This window comes from Aythya fuligula, chromosome 1 (genome assembly GCF_009819795.1).
Source record: "Aythya fuligula isolate bAytFul2 chromosome 1, bAytFul2.pri, whole genome shotgun sequence".
In the NCBI taxonomy this organism is placed as follows: Eukaryota; Metazoa; Chordata; class Aves; order Anseriformes; family Anatidae; genus Aythya; species Aythya fuligula.
In genome coordinates, this window is record NC_045559.1 from 42,714,384 (window position 1) to 42,730,658 (window position 16,275).

Below are 16,275 nucleotides of genomic sequence, written 5' to 3' on the forward strand. Positions count from 1 at the left end.
ATTTTCTTCTGATAATCAATGATGTTTAATGTGTGAGCTCTGTTATGAATGAATTGCATACATTAGTTTATGTGTATTTGAATCTTGGTACATTGATGACTTTGCTTTATAAACATATTCTTTGTCTTGTGGCTCCAAATAACAGCAGGAATTTATGCATTGTTTATGAAAAAGGGAAGCTGTTCTTACCTTCTGATGGAAGCATGCATGCCTAGGGCTCCTATGTTTCCATTTTCTTAAATCCTCAGGCAGAGGTGTAGAAATATTATATGCATGGTTGTGAATGGGCTGTGTATTTAATGCAAACACAGCTCAGATGCATCTGAATCTCTTGGGTGTTACTGTCTCATGTTGCAGGAAGTCTGCATGTGTGGTCCCACTAAGAGAGAAGCAGTGAAGTAATGCCATGCCACTCAGCAGTACATGCATGGGCTGGGTTCAAGGGATGGATGTACTTGCCCCATGATTTCTTGAGTGCAATCATAGAAGAAGGCGTATAAATGCCTGAAAATTACTGAAAGTAACATTGCCATTAGGATTTGAAATATTAAACTGGGATAAGGTTTTAAATAGAGAAAATACAAATTTGATGAATAATATAAATTAAAATGTTTCATAACTGATCTACCCTGCTGACTGGTGCATCCTTGAAAAAGAAGGTCCTTCCCTCCTGTCCTATTTACACAAGAGTGCCATAGGCTGTTGCCATTGCTTGCATTATTTTCTGGGTCACTGCAAACATCTCTTTTTGATTCGGTGGCTTGGAAGTGGTTATTTTCTGTTCTACAGGCAACATCCTCCTGCTGCTCTCAGAAGCTTGTCTCCCCTTTCCTTTCTCATCAGTCTGGTAGGAACCAAAGGGAAGAGTCTTTCACAAGTCTCAACTTTACTTAAAACCTATGTGATATAATGAATAAATAAGGAATAACACAGTGTAGGCAAGGTGTGACATACTCATATATGAGTAGGTTCACATAGCATCAATAGTGAAAGAAATCAGAATCTCAAAATTTCTATTACTTACTGTGGTATTTTCTAGTGAGTGGCAACCTATCAAATAAAAGTGTTTTACTATTGTGGATAAGAATAGTTGCCCTGCAAAACAGAGCAACTCCTTTACTCTGAACTTAGATTTATATGTGAATTTAGCTATCCCAAGAACTTCCCAGAGAATTTAACATTTTAGTCTTATCGTTACTGTAGGACTGTGCAAACAAAGCACCAGCTCTTGTTACTTCTGATTGGACTCTGTAACCCTGCTTCTGGAATTCTCCAGCTTGTGACTTCCTGGGATGTTTCTACTTCTGACCTGTTTTGTAACAGTTTTTTAGCCTACTCTGTGTCTTCTCAGTCTACAGTTTTTCCTGTTAACCTATTAGCCAGTGTTTTGTACACAGCTACATGCAGTTGTACCTCTTTACTTATACTCACAGAATCACGGAATGCCTGAGGTTGGAAGGGACCTCTGGAGGTCATCTCATCCAACTTCCCTGCTTCAGCAGGCCTCTTAGAGCAGGTTGCCTCTCTAAACTCTGATGTTTATTTAAAAAATTAAATGAGGTTGGCAAGTTTAGGTATTATCTGAGTGTCACACAACTGTCAGCCTCTTGAACTCCAGAAACCTCTGACAGTAAGTTAATTTGTTTGCTCTTGGGGAATTAGTAATTTGATTTTCCTTCAGAAGATGCCATTTTCCATGCTGCTACAAGTGCACAGCGCTTGTCACAGGCTTCCCAGTTCACATTCTAAAAGAACTTACTAGGCACCGTCCTGGTGTACTAATGAAATAGTACATTATCACAAAAGTAGTATTGACTATACACTCTTGAGGTAATGAATATTTACCTCGCAGTGATACGGATGACTGACATTGCTTCTGAGCTTCCAGATTTGTTTGTCAGTTCTTTGTTCCCATACACAGTCTATCTTCAGGCTTTTACATACAAGAAATTTGAAAATTAGAGGTAAAACATTTTCCTAAATCTAATTGTGTTTCTTTGAATTTGTACCTGCATTTGGCTCAGGGTATAAGACTTCTTGTCGTAAGTTCTGGGAAGTTTACCGCACTGCACTGGAGAAAATTGGAAAACTTATTTCACATTGATTTGTGTTCCAAATGTAGGTAGAACAGAAGTTGTGTGATGAAATGATTTGTTTATGCATATTTTTAAAAATTAAAATTTAGAAACATGAGCTGGATAAAAGAATGTATGGTTAGAGTGGCATTTAAAATTTGCAAAACTTTGCTATTAATTTTGGCTATAATTTTACAATAATAATAATTCACATATGTGAATTAAAAAAAAAATGTGTTTCAAAACACATTGTTTCAAAAATATAAATTGTGTTTCAAAAAATATATATTGTTTTAAATGTATTGAACCTTGATTACATTGTTCATCAACTTTCTTTATCTTACTGGCTTGTTTCCTTAATGTCCTGCATCTATTGATTGTGTGAAGGTTGTTTTTCATGAGGCAACGTCAGATCTCGATAAGTTTTTAATATGTTGTAAACGTTTTGCCAGTACAGGTGTCCAAGCTAGCAGATGTCATGGTCAGACACGGTATGAAGAAAGGAGGTCATGTTGTCATCTACATGCCCATGATTCCACAGAGTATACTGTAAGCTGGCTTGTGCAACAGTAGGAGCCATCCATAGCCTGATTTTCAGTGGATTTGCCTCTAAAGAGATTGTTGTTCACATAATCACACAAAGGTAATACATATTTAGAACAACAAATGCCATTGCATTAGTTATTTATGTAAACCAATGTCAAAAACATTTTTTTCCCTGAAAGAATAATATTTCCTTTTGTGTGGCACATAGTCTCAATTTGCTTGTAACATCTAACATTGAAATGTGAACGAAGTACTTACTACTTGTGTGCTAAAGGTCGTATTTTGATAGCAGACATTGAAGTCCAGTTTTTTATTTCTTAAAAATTAATGAGTATTTTACATACTGTTGTCTGTTTAGACTTTCTTCTTTTTTGTCAGTTAGTCTCTACTAAGCATCTCTTTAAAATTTTGGCTTCTCACCCAACATTTTTCTCAAGTGTCAACAGTCTACATCATGCCAACCCTCAGTGACTTCATTGGTTTACCTGATGGTTGTACATGTTAAGTAGTAAGTTTTTCAGCTATATCTACTTCTTCTAATTCATACAGGAATCAAGGCAACCAGTGAGCTAATTGTCTGAAGTTAATGGTTCTGTAGAGAACACAGATAATAGACGTGAATGCTTTAAAGGCTTCCAAGTTAGCACAAGTTAAACATGTTTATGAAGCATTATGTAAGTCTTTTTAAGTGAAAACACATATAATACTTTTAATAACCTGCTTAGTAGCTTTTATTGACATATTAATAGCTTGTGTATGTATATGTATACAGTGTTTGTACTTTAAGTTTCTGTTCTTGTTTTCTACCAATGAACAAAACTCTGACTTCTTGATCAGTCACTTGGATCATTCAGACCTTCTGCAGTAGCCATAACCACTGAATTATTTCGGCTAGACTTAGAATCCTTAGCTTAGAAGAAATGCTATACAGGGTAAAGTCTGCAGGATTTGTGGAACTTTTGCTGAGATTTTTTGTGTATAAGTGCTCTTCAGATCCCTAAAGTTTGAATTTTATGAATATCTGTAAATTGAAAGCACTTCTTTTAAAAAGTTGAATGCATTCCCCCTTTCCTGCAACCCCTGTTTTGTGTCTTAACAAAGCAGAAGTTAATAGAAGAGCTGAAGCGCTCTGCTGGACTTATGAAAAGTAGCTGGAAGGAGACTAATGGAAGGTCCATTTTTTCCATGTCTTTCTTCCTGCTCCCTGACTTTTTCAACAAGCTGTAAAAATTAATTTTAACTCATAGAAGTTTTTGATTAGAAAATTAATAGATTAGATTTTGATTAGAAAAAAAAATAAACTTTTAAAATGAAGGTTGTTACAATATGAATCATCTAGCATGTTTACTTTTAGACTATTTAGCAATTGCTAACTATTTAATCTCAGTAGAATTTCTCTGAGGGACAAAAAGAGACAGCACTGTAATCATAGTCTTTGCTTCATGCATTAAAAGGAAAACAGAGAAAATTTAAGTTATTTACAGAAGGTCACATAGCAGATCTTTTTAATGGTCAGCTATAGAATTGCTACTTGCAGGCCTTGGATTAAATCTTAATTTATGTTGCCTTTTTCTCCTTTAAAAGGCAGAGCTAAATATTTTGTTTTATTTTTTGATCCATCTGATGAAAATGTAAGAAAAGAGGAGAGGCACATTATCAATCTAAATTTCAAGCCTTTCCCTGGTTATGCAATACTGTAAAACTTTCTTGATAAGTGAATTGCACACTACTGGATTATCTTTAAGATATGAATATAAGTAGCTGTGATAGAAAGTGTTCTCCTGAACTCAGATATTAATTGAAGCAGTCTCAGAACCCCCAGTATTTGTATCAGGCTTTTGTACGAATTAGGTACCACAGTACAGGGCTTAATTTTGGAAAGATTAACTAGAAAGAGTTAAAGACGTGAAATGGAAAGCTGGCTTTGAGGTGCTTTTTCGGAAGAAAGGTCAAACTTCAAGTTTTGTCAGAAGAACTAAATAACAGACACTTTCTAGTGACTATGAAAAGCTACATATACTTTAACAGCTTGCCTTAATTTAACTTGAATTTTAAATAGGACTGGGAATGCTGCAGTGTCCTGCAGCTGATAATTTTTACTCTTGTCAGGTATCAGCAATGTTATAGACCTTCTATGGTGAATTGTGATGAAGTGATACAGTGTATGAGAAGAGGCATTTCTTCTAATCTTTTATTTCATCTGAATTTGAGAATATGTAGTTTTCAATATCAAAACAGTAGATACTTTTGAAGAATGTTAATTATATTTTGAGAAATTAACATGACGTATTTAAGCACTTTATCTTAATACACTAGGAAGGCTGAGAAGGATTTTTTAAGAACAGTGCTTCTATGTTTATTTAATAAGGTAGTTGCTGTGCCTTCGACAAACAGATTCTTTTTTTTTTTTTTTTTTTTGAATCACAATAATTATATAGCAATTCCAGAGGGCTTTTTAGACTTAAAGTCCTAACCCTGCAAGATAAATATGAGTAATGGAGTTTTTCAGACATGATTTTTGAAAGCTCTTCAGGCTAAAGCAGAATTATGATTTTCACATGAACAACAGTTCTTTGAAATGCAAAATATGAGAGACACCCAAGTTATTCAAAACTTTCTTTTATTATCTTCCATTGAGGTCAGAAATACTGTATTCCTCACTTATTTACAGTTGACACAGTCAGGGATTTTAATAAGGCATCCTTGAAAAAATGAGTTAATATTTTGTAATAGTTTATTCTGAATAAGACATAGTTCCTCTGCACAGATGTGGCTATAAATGGTTAAACCTACTTCTTGTCATAATGAGCACATACGGGACCATGGAGTGATCAGAAGCAGCCAGCATGGATTTATGAAGGGTAGGTCCTGGATGACGAACTTGGTCTCCTTCTAAGACAAGGTGACCTGCTTAGTAGATGTGGGAAAGGTGGGAAAGGTTATAGATGTTTTTTACCTTGATTTTAGTGAGGCATTTGATGCCATTTTTCACAGTACTCTCCTGGAGAAATGCAGCTCACGTGTACAGTTTGCTGGGTGAAGGATTGGCTGGAGAGTCATAGTGAACAGAGTTCTGTCCAGATGGTGGCTGGTCACCAGTGGCGTTCCCCAGGGCTCAGTACTGGGGCCAGTTTTGTTTAATATTTTTATCAATGTGTATGAGCGAATTGAGTGCACCCTCAGTACGTTTGTAAATGACACCAAGGTAAGCAGGAGTGTTGATCTGCTTGAGGGTAGGAAGGCTCTGCAGAGGGATCTGGATAGGCTGGACTGATGGGCTGAGTCCAGTCACAAGATATTCAACAAGGCTAAGTGCGGGGTCCTGCATTTGGGTCATAACAACCCAATGCAGTGCTATAGGCTGGGGGAAGAGTGGTTAGGAAGTTGCCTGGCAGAAAAGGACCTGGGAGTGCTGGCTGACAGCTAGCTGAACATGAGCCACCAGTTGGCCCAGGTGTCCAGGAAGGCCAATGGCATCCTGGCCTCAGAAATAGTGTGGCCAGCTGGACTGGGGAAGAGATTTTCCCTTTGTGCTTGGCACTGGTGGCACTACAGCTCAAGTGCTGTGTTCAGTGCTGGGCCCCTCACTACAAGAAGGACATTGAGGTGCTGGAGTGTGTGTAGAGAAGAGCAATGAAGCTGGTGAAGGGACTAGAAAATAGGGCTTATGTGGAGCAGCTAAAGGAACTGGGGAGTTTGGAGAAGAGAAGGCTGAGAGACCTCATTGTGCAACTGCCTGAAAGGAGGTTGCAGTGAGGAGGGTGTCCATCTCTTTTCACAGATGAAAAGTGGTTGAATGTGAGGAAATGGACTCAAGTGGCATTAGGGGAGGTTTAGATTGGATATTAGGAAGAATTTTTTCATGGAGAGGGTGGTTATGTGTTGCAATGGGCTGCCCAGGGAAGTGGTGGAGTCCCAGTTCCTGACAGTATTTAAGAGACATGGGGATGTGGCATTAAGGGACATGGTTTAGTGATGGGACTCAGTAGGTCATGTTAATGGTTGGTTGGACTTGGTGGTCTTGAAGGTCTTTTCCAGCCTAAATGATTATATGATTAAGACTGCAGGCTCAGCTGCTAAAACTTAATTTCCTTATAATATTGGCAGTCCTGTCTTGTCTTGAAGCACTATTTATTTTTGTAATATGTTTTTAGAAATGTATTATAGATTAGAAGGCATTATCTTACTCTTTATTTTTTACTTGTATGGTATGATTCAGGTCTCTTTGTAGAGCAGTATATAATACCTGATGGAAATAAGTGTTCATGGCAGTCTGAAATGGATCATGTAACAACATAGCCAGAGCACTATCAGCAGGTGCAGCAGAGTTATATAATGGTTGTATGAGCACTGGATTTCTTTAAAATGTGTGTCGCTTTTCTTAAGGAGGAGGGAGGCGCAACGAAAGTCCAAGAAGTTTGAAGACAGGCTTGTAATCAGATGTGTGGCTGGGGCAAGAAATGGAAAGAGCTTTGTGTTGAATGGTTGGTTCAGTGCTTGAGTGCAGGATCTCTCTTTATATGTCTTCTTGTGTTTGCTTGTTTTCAGTTTCTGCAGCTTTCTGAGTTGGCCCACTAAAAGCATTTGTTGCTTCTTCTAAACCTTGCTTTGCATGCTGCTAGACACTATGGAAGAATTTGTAGAAGGAGCTTTTGCAGAAGAATAAAATCGTTGGTCTAGTACTATTGGACTTTGCTTTATCTCACTTCTACTCCTTCATATTTTTTTTCTATAGCTCACTAGTTCTGGCATTCCTTCTCCAGCAAATCTCAGAGCTTCTCTGCTTTTCCATCGTACTAGTTGTATTTCTATGTACTCTATCGTGCCGGATTACATGGAGGCATGGAAGAGGTGGGAAACGGGTGTATAAAAGCAATATGGGAGTGGAGGTGCAGGGAAAATAATATTAGTAGACAGAGAGGTAAAACACTAGTAAACAACCAGTGATGAACCTTTGATTTGCACAGAGTGATGCATTATGTTTACAAGCATCACTTGGGAAATACATCAGCTTAGTCAATATGGTACTGGCTATATTTAGATTTCCTTGCTGCTTACAAAGTAGTTGATGAGCAGAGGGGGCACAATTTACAAATGACTGTAAACCTGGCATTGATAACAGTAATTCATTGTAACAATTGAATACAAACATGTTAATAACATATTAATTATATCTAATTCCAGAGTAGCCTGATGATGAATTTTCATTTTAACTGCATTGTATTGTATCATCTTTTATCAAAATCGTTGCATCCCAAAAGGGAAAGATGACAAATGCTGAAATTTTAAAGCTCATCAGAAACCTTTACTTTGAGTATGAGTTAATAAGCAAACTTTCCTGAGTGGCAGATTTAAGCAGGAAATATTTTGTTATTATTCAAAATAATCTTAAGAATAAATTGTAAGAAAGCAGTCTGTGCTTTCTGTGTAAAGCTTAATACAACCTTAACTGTGGCATTGTGGTTTGTGCCTACCTAATGAGATTTATGCTAATGCATACATTTACTAAACTAGCTGGATCAAACTGAGATACACAAGATAAATATACTTCTAAAACTCCAAAAGCAAGGAGATTGAAGGCTTATTCTTCTAAAATTAAAATGTGTTCTAACATATAGTTTCTTTGGTGCTTTTTGTTTCCTGAAATACAAGAAATAAAAATACTGATCTTGGGACTTAAATAAGAATTGTTTGTATGCAGTGAAGTGACTTTTTTGCCTTAGGAAATCTTACATCAGCATCTTACTGAGGTTGATTTAATGAAAAATGTAATGGAAAAGCTGGAAATCTACTAAATCCACATCTGGAAATAGAAATTATTCTAAAAAAAAAAAAAAAAAAAAAAAAAAAAAAAAAAAGCCAACAACAAAGCAGAACTACAGAAATTTGATTTTAACAGGATTTGCATCCTGAATCCTGCAGCCATCACTTGAAAGACTCTACATGTAGCTTAAATTCCCTTGTGTGCTTTGTGACTTTAGCTTATTCTTTTCTGGTATTTCTAGTTTCTTGTCATCTCTTGTTTGTTTTCTTTTTCCTTTTTCCCCCTATTACCTTCCCGTGTCATTAAATTGCAGGCTGAAAAAGAGCCACCAAAGTGCAATAGTTAGTTGGGTTCAGACAGATAATTAGGAAGCAGGCTAACTAGGATAAATGATTGTTGGCATCGCTGTAGAGCTTTTTCTTAGTGGTGGGCTACATGGAGATGGCGTTTTCTGTCTGATCAGTAAATTTTGTACAATTTACAAGATCTTAATATTGTTGCTCAAATTTGGTTGAAAATGGTGAAGAGTGTCAGAGTTATTAGAGTGCTGCAGAACAAAAAACAGATGCACAGACAGCAAGATCACACAAGCCTTGTTTCCTTAGAAAACTGATCTAACCCCTGGTTCTAATTATAAAAATACAGATTTTCTATATTGAGTTTCATCAACCAACTAATTGCATAGAAAACATGTTATTAGGTTACATATACTTTATAAAAATATATTGCAAATATATATATTAACAGTCTAACTTCTTCATTTTAGCTCAAACATATTGTAATAGGAAGTTTGGGATTTGAACCGAAAAGGAAAGTGGAATACATATCAATTTAACAAAATAACAAATCAAATACTTGCACTTGCAAGAGTACAGAACAAACCTGAGAAAGTTCTCGTTTACCAGCGACCTAACTTGCTGAGTGTACAGTTGCAGTGCCTTACTGTTAACTTGCAGATATATAAGTAGTCCATGTTTCTTCTGTCTTCTACAAGTAAAATTTTTTTATGTATGTGTTCTAGTTTGGTTTTGTATTTTATGGGGAAAACTTAAATGCTTAATATTTACATAGTAAATGGAACTAATGCTACTGTACAGAAAATTGAATAGTATTTTTTTTTGACCCATTTACATTTTATTCCATCTGTTTTTCTTTGAACTTTTTTCTGTTTTTCGATGGGCAGGGATATGTTCCTCTTTCCCCAGGTTGTGATCTTGACTGGGAAGAAGAGCTTTCAAAAGCACAATGTTATAAGTGTGTCTGTTCCTTCAGACCATCCATTTTATATTTTGAATACCGCTGGAACAACAGGCTTGCCCATGGTAAAGGACTATCTGTAGTCTAACTGTCTGTAACCTATTTGCAGTTCCACTTGAGGAAAATATTTAATTAAAAAGGTTGAAAATGTTTACCGGAGCTCACTGCTATAAATGATTAGCATTGGTAGGTATGCTTTAATCTCATTTATTCATATTTTTCTACTTCAAAGTCCAGGAGTAAATTGTGTTTGTTTATTTAAATAGTAGTAATATAAAAATATACTTCACTTAATCCCAAATATTCATACAATAAAAACTTGTGAGGATAGCAGAATGTCTTCCATCCATGAACATCTTCTGTACTTTAACTGTTTGAGATAAGCATAGGATAGTCCTTTAATGGCAAGATTAGTTAATATATCACTTCTACGATAGCATTTATAGCTCATTAGTCTTTGCTTATTTGTTATTTATATTTTAGCTAATGTTGTCGTAGATGAGATGTAATGGATGACATTACAGATTAAATGGAATTAGGCATCTTCTAAAGGCTTGCATTGCTGAACAGTTCTGAGACTATAAATTCCATAAAGATGAAAGTTAAGGTTGAGTAAGGCTGAAAATCAACATAGGGCGTTCTTTGGAAATGTTTGCTTTCAAGCATCAATTAGTCTCAATGATCTGTTTCTAAAATATTTTATTTTATAAGCAAACTCTTTGTGTTTGCTTGGTTCTTACAATTCTTACAAACTTTCTGGCAGTGCCTACTGGTGGTGTGTGAAATGACATGCTACTGTCATTTGGAAGAGACTGATGATAGGGACAGCTTGACACTTCCGATCACTTTCAGCCAACGGAGCAAAGATCTCTAGGATAACTCTCCATCAGAATGTTTTGAACTGCATTTTTGGTCCAACGAGCAAGGCTAAATCTGGTCTAAAATAACCTTCAAATGACATCTAATGGAAGATGTAAAGAGCATTGGCATTGAATGGTTTGATCTACTAATTTGCTCTAATTCACCTTACTATCTGCTTTGTGAACCATATATTTGACACAGTGTGTGCTCACATTCATGTTTCATGTTACTATTTCACATGATACTAAGTTTATTTTTGTCAATGTGTGTAGTAAGAAGAAGATTGGTAATCTCTCAAGGAACAGAAGATTGTGCCCAACTGACAGCTGTGTACGTTGCTTTCTGCTTTTGTTTATCATCTTTGTAATGGAAAAAATGTGAAATAAAATAAAATAAAATAAAATAAAATAAAATAAAATAAAATAAAATAAAATAAAATAAAATAAAATAAAATAAAATAAAATAAAATAAAATAAAATAAAATAAAATAAAATAAAATAATAAAATGTTTAAAAGCATAGCAAACTTTGAGGTCTTAAAAATATGGTATGGAATTTGGTCTCGTCTTCGTAGTTTAACTGATTTCTTCTCTTCACTGGAAGACTCCAGGTAAAGTGTTAAGCTGTTATATGAAACAGAAAGTGATCTTTTGTTAGGGTGTTTTTCTTCTACACGTTGTGATCTGTAAGGTCTGAGGCAAATAACTTTGTTTTTTTTAGCATCTAGGCCTTGAATTGATTTTTCAATAATCTCTCAGGAAAGCAGGCCTGGAAAACAAGTATTTTATATTAAATATTAAAGTACACAGAGTGATAACAATAAGTGGTTTGTTATTTTTTTCCTAAACAGCTAAGACAGAGAGAATCTCACATACTGTAATATTCCCAGCCAATGACTGCAGCAACTGGAGGAAACTTAAACAAATGGTTATTATTAATTTCAAACTCAGTTTCCTTTCGGTGAAGATGAAGTTTACTGACTTGTTTAATGCGTCATCATTCAGCATGAAAGTTTTAAATGAATGCATCACTTTCCTGTGAAGATGACAAACAGTCCAGACACTCCTTTTAGCACAATGGGTTGGCAGAAGAGATGACTGTGAACAAGCTTTGGCTCTTAAAAATTAACTAAAGCTAAAATTTTGCATACGAATATATTCGGTATCCAGTTTTCACCTGTGTTTTTCTGAGGTGGAGAGGTGAAGAAAAACAGTCCGTGTTTTGCACACAATGTCCCACAAGATTCCATTTGTCTTTCTCCTTTAAGTGGTAATGATCTTCGCTGTTACACATGTATGCTATGTAAAAGCTCTGCAAGATCTTTGGAAAAAAATATCTTTGGAAATTCAGTATCTTTAAGCAAAAATCTGTTACTTATTTTGACCTTGTCCTGTTTTCTGGAAATGAAGGCTTAAAAGTATGTGTGGCCATCACTGCAGGCTATGTTTAAGTACTAAGAAGCCATCCCTCAATCTTGAACCTATTTTCCCAGCAACTTAAATGATTTGTATAGGTGATAAGAGTTAATGTTAGGTATGTTCAAAATTCAAGAAGTGAAATACACTCTAGGAAATACTTCTATTATTTGCTGAACTTCCAGTTGATGACAATTTGTGTGTGTGTGTGTTGGAAAGAATAGGTTAATAAATGAGGTTAAATTTCTGGTATATGGTCTCCACACAAGCTAGAAATCTTTGTTTTCTTCCTTCACTTGGATTTACTCACATGGGGTAGAACTGGGCAAATTTAGGAGATAGACAAACAAACAAATTGCAGGGAATGCTAGAAGCACTGGTGCTAGCATTTAATATGTGCTCCCTGTAAGTAAGGTGTATGTTATTGATTAAAATACCATTTACTCAAGCTAACACTAGGAGGAAAGGGGACAGATAATTTTATGTCCCTTTTGATGCTGCTCATTGTGCAGCATTGTAAAATAAAATCTCTTCATTATTGCTGCTGTTAAACAAAAATATGTTCACATGAGAACATGCTGCTTCACTGTAAAATAATGACAAGGCCTTTCTGGTAGCCAGGGCCAAGAGGGCTACAGACAAGCTCCTCCATTAGGATTAGCTGGCAAAGTTTGTCCTTCAGCCAAGGGTTATGTGCAACACAACCCAGCCTTTAGGACCAAATTTTATGTGCAGCACAGCACAGGCCTCAGGTCAACTGTTAAATGGATTGCTAACTGTGATGTGCAATAGTCTTCCAGTTCAGATCACTTCTGGGTTTGGAGTACATGAAGGAGTGAACCATTGACTGCTTTGACTAAAGAATCTGTAGACTGAATTCTTATTTTTTTGTGTATGAATGTGATAAATCTCAGCATATGCTGCTAGGAGCTGGTGCTTGCAGTGTCAGCATGTCGTGCATGTGCATTCGCATATGCAGGTGTACATGTATGTCCATCAAGGTAAACATAAATGCCATGTAAATATACCTATATAGATACTAATCTCTTTTCTCACCTTTGTGTTTGTGTTTTTTACATTTCTAAGTGTATTTACTTATCCAGAGTTTTTAGTTGATTTGTTCATCTGTTCCATCCACTAGTCAAAATGTTGTGTTTTGTGTTTTGTTTTGTTTTGTTTTTAATTTTCTTTTTAGAAATCTAGTTTATGAATAATAGAGTCATAGAGTCATAGAATCATTAGGGTTGGAAAAGACCTTCAAGATCATGTGGTCCAACCATCCCCCTACCACCAATAACACCCACTAAATCATGTCCCTAAGCACCATGTCCAACCTTTCCATGAACACCCACAGGGACAGTGACTCAGGCTCCTTTGCTGTTTAATTAAGAGATTTTGGAGGCAGTGAATACATAACATACCTATTTGGAGTATATTGACACTAAATGTGTGAGCTCAACTGAAGTTCAGAAAATAAAGAAATTAAGCATTTTTCTATGTTGATTTGGTGATTTGGACAATTTACCTAATGTTGCATACCTTCCAAACCCATCTTCATCTTTACTTCGTTTCAAGGTGCTCAGTGTAGTTCTAGTCTACAATTTGGGGGGCTTCAGTGGCTTAAGGATCTCTACAAATAATTAAACAGAGAATTCCAGTAATAAATGTCTTTCATTAGAAAAACAAAGAAAAAAGATTAAAGAAAAAAGAGTAAAGAAAAAAGAGAAAAGAAAAAAGAAATGGTTGTTACTCCTTTTCAAGTTTAACTCTTTTATTAAATAGTTCCATTTTCTATTATGAATAAAAAAAAACACACACACGCAATAGTTTCACAGTGGACTTAATTTTAAGGCTGGAGACCACCATGATTGACTTTTCTGATATTCTGAATAACACAGAGCAAAAACTTCAGCCAGTAGCAGAAGTACACATTCATAGAATCAAATATTATATTAGCTTGAGTATTAAATTATTATACTCTAATTAATGTTTAAGCACATAATAGTGTTAATTGGATTCTTTATTCCAGAGGGATTAACTCATCACCACTGTTCTAGTTAAGTAGAAGTGGAAAGTGTTGTGGATAAGTGACATTTTCCCAGACCTAAGAAAAAGACTTTGATAGTTTTATAGTATCTATTCTTTACCACTGAGAACGTTAAAATTGTTGCATGCATTTGTCAGAAGAGAATCACTAAAATGAATACTGCAATGAAGATGTTCTCATTCCAGAGGGTATAAAGTAACACAAGAAAAAATGATGAGGAAAGAATGTGTTCCTTCAGTAGACTCTTACATGATTGTCTTACAGAGGAGCTTTATCTCTGTGCAAATGTGTGAGGATCAGAATGGTTACTGTGGAAAAAAAAAAAAAAAAAAAAAAAAAAAAAAAAAAAAAAAAAGTACCTCTGAATTTAAAGTGTGTTGTTTTTGTAAAATATGTAAAAATCATATTTCTTCAATAATAAAGAAGGAGAATTAGTCTCTGGTTGACCTATGTGCCTGGTTTGTGGTTTTGCTCTCAGTGAGATCATTATTAAACAGTAATAGTACATTTCCCATCTTTCTGTCTCTAGGATGCCAGCAATGGAGCTTTCAGACAATATTCATGACATCAGTGACTTCTTTTTGAGGACTAAAAATGGGAAGAAAAGAATTCTGTACACATAGGGAGGAAAATGATATTTATGAAAGGGAATAGCATATAATTTTTCCTCTGGTCAGAAGATTCCCTTAACAGTGAATATTCATAAATTTGTAGTCAGTTTTTCCTGAAGATAGCCTAATGCCAAGTTTTGGTTAGGGAGGAACAGCAATGTTCTTCAGGTAAGAGAAAAGGAGAACTCATCACATTTGCCCACAGGTAAATATAGACTGGACTGACTTCTTAGCGACACTTCTTAGAATGATTTGTTTATTTTTAAATGACGTCTTGTCATTTGACAACTTGCTGTTTTAATAATTGCTATGGAAACCACATGCTTTCAGTTTTTACTTGCTACCAAACCATTGTCAGGAATGTGACAACAGTAATGAATTCCTTTGAATACAACAAGTATGTTTTTTATCTGTCCTGGATTGTTTTTCTCTAAAGAATGACAGACTTCAGCTATAAATACGCTACCTGAAGTCTCACAGCCCACTGTGGATTGTTTGTGAGGATTGGATCCCAAGCAAAAGGGAAGCAGGAAGAAAAAGTCTAGTTTCTTCTTGTGATCTGAAATGCCAGGAAAAAGGCAGCATTGTCATTACTGCAATGCTCTGGACATGGAATTAGAGCTGGGGAAATAGGACGGTGCCCATACCTGCCAAGGAGTCGTGCCTTGAGGACTTCCTTTGACTGATGTAGGACAGAGAAGGAGCTGTAGTCCCACACAGAGCTATAGTGAGACGTTTCTGTGCTTGGGGAGACTTCCTCACAGCTCTCGCAGGGGTCTTTCCAGTCACTGCTCTTGCAACAAGCCTACAGCCTACACAGCAGCCGCAGCAACAGAAGGGTCCAGGTTTACAATTACTTTGCCACATTTCTTAGCTACTTAGGGGCGTCCAGCCTTGCTACAGTTCTTGTAAGCCATTATCAGCTTCCAAAGAAAGCACTGTCCCTGGAGTTTGCCAGTTCTGCCATTGTCGATGTTGGTCATATTTGTGGAATAAATTCAGTAAGATGTGTCATCTCAAGTCCATAGTGAGGGGTTGGCAGCAGGGCTGGCAGCAGAAGGAGGAATACCTCTATGAATATTTTCTTTTGAATCCTGATACCTCTTTGGTGTCAGCAGAGTTTAGTGGCATTGAGCTTCGTGTATAATATTTGCTATGCAGAGAGAATTTCTTCATCATGAGTTGAAGTTTATCTTTAATTGAATAGCCCCATGTTGTTAGGAGTCAGGCAGAAAAGGAATTGCTGAGCTGTTACTGCTGCGTAGTTGGTTATTTTATTATAGCTTTTCTAACATGTCTTTTTTCTCAAGTAATCCATCCCAATGGCTTCAGACTTTCTCCACAGGAGAAGTTTTCTATCCCCTTGATCATCCTGGCTGCCTATGAATTTTCTTTCATAATCATGCATTATCCATCAACACATTCTGCCTGAAGATGTCTGCTCAGTTGGTAGACATTTGATAAATTACATGTTCAGCCTAGGTACTTCCAGAGAGAAAGACGTTCCTATCTGTCTGTCATTCTGAGTCTCTTGGTAGGTTATTAAAAGAAAGTCTTTTCTACCCGAATCCCCTTATCTGATTCAAGAAGTGTCTGCTCCTATGTCTCTTTTTTAACACTGGATGATGCAGATCACTCTCTTCCTGACTGCCTTGTTCTTGATCACCACCATCTCAATTCCTGCCAACCATGGATACTAC